A 3,290-nucleotide genomic window follows, 5' to 3' on the forward strand; every position below is an offset into this window, starting at 1 on the left:
GCAACACTGAGGGTTGCGATCCGTTGCCGGACACGGAAAAAGACACACACACACACAAAAAAAATCTCGACTCTGCGGGTGCTGAAGGCCGCCTCGTGGCGAGGCGGAGGCTGGTGCTGGTCTGCTGACGGGCTGACAGTCAGCATCGGAGTGTGGGAGGGTGTGGGGTCGTTCTGAAGTGCAGGAAGGTCAGGATTAGGAACGCCAAGATCCACCTGAGTGTGGGCCACCCAGGGGCGTAGGCCTGAGCATTCACATCAGCTGAGGGACGCTTAAGGCCTTAGTCTAGTCTCCATAAACCTCCACTCACCGGGATAGCAGGAGCCCTCCCTGAACTGCTTGGAAGTTTTAGTCTCCTTCAAGATGTTTTGCGTTTTGCTGCCTTTTGGCTTTCAAAATAGTCTTTTCTATGTCACTTTGACCACGTTCTTTAGCTAGAAGACCCTGCTGGCTCTGTAGCCAGCTCCCACATGTTGGATTTATTCATTGTTGGGTGTTTTGGACTGTTCAGAACAGGTGACAACTTCCTCAGCTCAGTGCCGGAGTCAGAATGGCATTTGGAGAAACCACCCTGTTCTTCCCAAATGCAAATCAAAAAGACGTCCATCCACTCTATGGCAGGACTGTTATTCCCCATGGAATAACATGGGGGACCTGACCCTCATCCTTAGATCTGTGCTGCTGGCCCTTGGCTTGCTTGCTGCAGGAGGTCACAGGCAAATGTGTGGAGGGTGCCAGGTGAGGTCTGCAGCTTATCCTGCAAGCCCACCAGAGAGGCTTCCCAGCAGGGGGTTGCCAGGTGGAAGGATGTGTGCGTGTGCGGTTTTGTCAGGCATTGCCAAAGTGCCCTTGTTTTACAAGACACACTGTGGTATGACTGATGTTTATTGTCGACATTGTTACCATTTGATAATTACTAGTATTTTGTCACATTTGCTGTATTTTTCTCTCCCAAGTTATGTAGTCTTTACTTCTTTACCTATACTTTTTCTTTTGGTATTTGAGAAGGTTTGTGTTTTTGATCCAGTGGTTACATTTGTACTTCCATCTTTTCAATCTTACGTAGCCCCTGGTCTGAGAGCAGCTGAAGGGACAGGAGACACAGGGAAGCCAGGCTGACTGTGGCAGTCTTGTGCCCCCTGTGGGCACGTGGCAGGATTGCATGCCCCCTGTCTTTGACACTCGTGCTTGGAACAATGAAATTCTGAACGATGCAAGTCTCTTGTGAGTGGAGCCTGGATGGCCCAGTGCAGTTCGTCTGTGGTCCTTCCCCAGTCACTGTGGTCATGGAGCAGGTGTCCGATGGAGCCCCCATTGGCCTTCCCAAGTGACAGTGATGAGCAGAGTCCCTGGGGCCTGCACAGCTCCTGTAACTTGTGTTGCTCCTCAGACTCGTGTGTGTGAGCTGCTGGGAATTGGCCACAAGGTAGATTCTGATTCAGGTCTAGGTGGGTCTGGACGTCTGTGTCGCTGACACGTTCCTGGGTGTTAGTGCTGCTGGTTTGCAGACAACATTTTTAGTAGCAAGGCACTGAGCCACTGAAATTTGTTTGCTTTTGTTCTTTGTTTCCTAACTGCAATATAAACCCAACCTGGTGGTTCTCAGAGTGTGGTTCCTGCAGCAGCAGCATCCGCATCGCTTGGAGCTTGGATCTCCTGCATTAGAAACTCTGGGGTGGGTTCAGCAGTCATGTGATTCTGATGTGTGCTGCCACGAATCTTGACCCATACCTTGACAGATCAATTAGGAATTGTGTTTAGCTTTGAGTAACTGGACACTCAAAAACCAGTGACTTAAAAATATAAGAGAAAATGAAAGAAATCCAGTGGTGGGCAGTCTGAGGCATGTGTGGCCGACCCACAGTGACATCAGGAGTCTAAGCCTCTGCCTCTGTCAAGCCTCTGCCTCTCTGCTCCAGCCAACACATCCACACCCACACAGAATACCAGGTGGTCCATCCCCTCTCAAGACCTTCTTACTTCTCCCAAATGAGTTCTGCTTATATCTCACATGCCCATGACACCCATTGCCATCTTGAACAAAATGAGGATATTTTAAGTAAAAAAAAAAAAAAAAACACAGAAAAAAACCAACAAAAAAACCCAAGAATGGATATTGGGTAGACAACCAGAACTGTCTGCCACAGAGATAGTATGGACTTGAAGTCTCAGTCATGCTGACTAAAAGACATGGACAGGGTAGCATTCTGTGAGCCAGAAGAGTTAGTGGATGTAAGCAGAGAGTAGAAGGTTTTAATTTACTAGTTCAGAGGTAAAGCAGCTCCAGGTGCAGATACATTACAGGTTGTGGTGGTGGTAGTGGTGGGCTGGAGTGGAGGGGATGGCCACTGGTGGTAGGAGTGGTGAGCTGGAGTGGAGGGGATGGCCACTGGTGGTAGGAGTGGTGGGCTGGAGTGGAGGGGATGGCCACTGGTTATGGGACGGGGCTTGAAGTGGAGATGTTGGTCATTGGTGGTAGGAGGCATGAGGGCAGCAATTTTGTTTTTCCACTGCAGCATCCCAAGTGACCTAGAACAGTGCCTGGCATAGAGTAGGTACTCAATAAGTAGTTATGGAATTGATGATAAAGAGGTAAAGAAATTTCTTTGAGAGAGCAAGAGAGACCCACAATAACCTTGGTTGTCCCTCCCTGGAGTACTAAGAACTCTGATGAGGGTGATGAGATAAATGTCTGAAATGGAAGCCACACCCCTTTTTCAAATACACGCACACACGCGCGCACACACACATGCGCACACACACACACTCACCCAGTGATTCTGGGATGAGGGTCCTGCCCTGAGCAGACATGTTCATACTGTAGGAGCCTTGACCAAGGTTCTCCTCTGCTGTTCCCTTTGACACCCGGCAGGTCAGCTTGATTTTTTAAATCTATCTTTACCATATTTTCCTGGGTGTTAGAGCACCCAGGAAAAGCAAAAGGCTGAAATCGTGCCGGCATTGTCAGGCAGTATGGAAAGAGCCACAGTCACCCCCCGCCCCCCAGTTCCCGAGCATCGCAGATTGATGAACCTGTGCTTGTGTGTATCACCAGGCACGGAAGAGGGGGTCCCGCTTAGCTATTAGCTACATCCAAAACAAAAATGAAAGAATGAAGGAAAAAAAGTCATGTCCTAATGCTCAGCAATAAGCTGTACTTCCCAGAGACAACCACTGTGAGCATTTGGGGAGTGTCGGAATGTATTTTAATTTTTTATACTTTTCTATTACTCAAATTTTTTGACAGTGATCATTTATTGTTTTCATGATTTAGAAAAAGGTGTTTAATG

General features: G+C 48.4%; 1 protein-coding gene across 1 annotated transcript in view; it reads left to right on the forward strand.

Annotated features, from left to right (window-relative positions):
• The window catches only part of LOC103602556 (chromosome unknown open reading frame, human C10orf90), an 88,494-nt gene that overhangs the window by 46,011 nt on the left and 39,193 nt on the right, over nt 1-3,290 (forward strand).

The sequence above is a fragment of the Galeopterus variegatus genome, unplaced genomic scaffold (assembly GCF_000696425.1).
Source record: "Galeopterus variegatus unplaced genomic scaffold, G_variegatus-3.0.2 Scaffold4192, whole genome shotgun sequence".
Classification (NCBI taxonomy): Eukaryota; Metazoa; Chordata; class Mammalia; order Dermoptera; family Cynocephalidae; genus Galeopterus; species Galeopterus variegatus.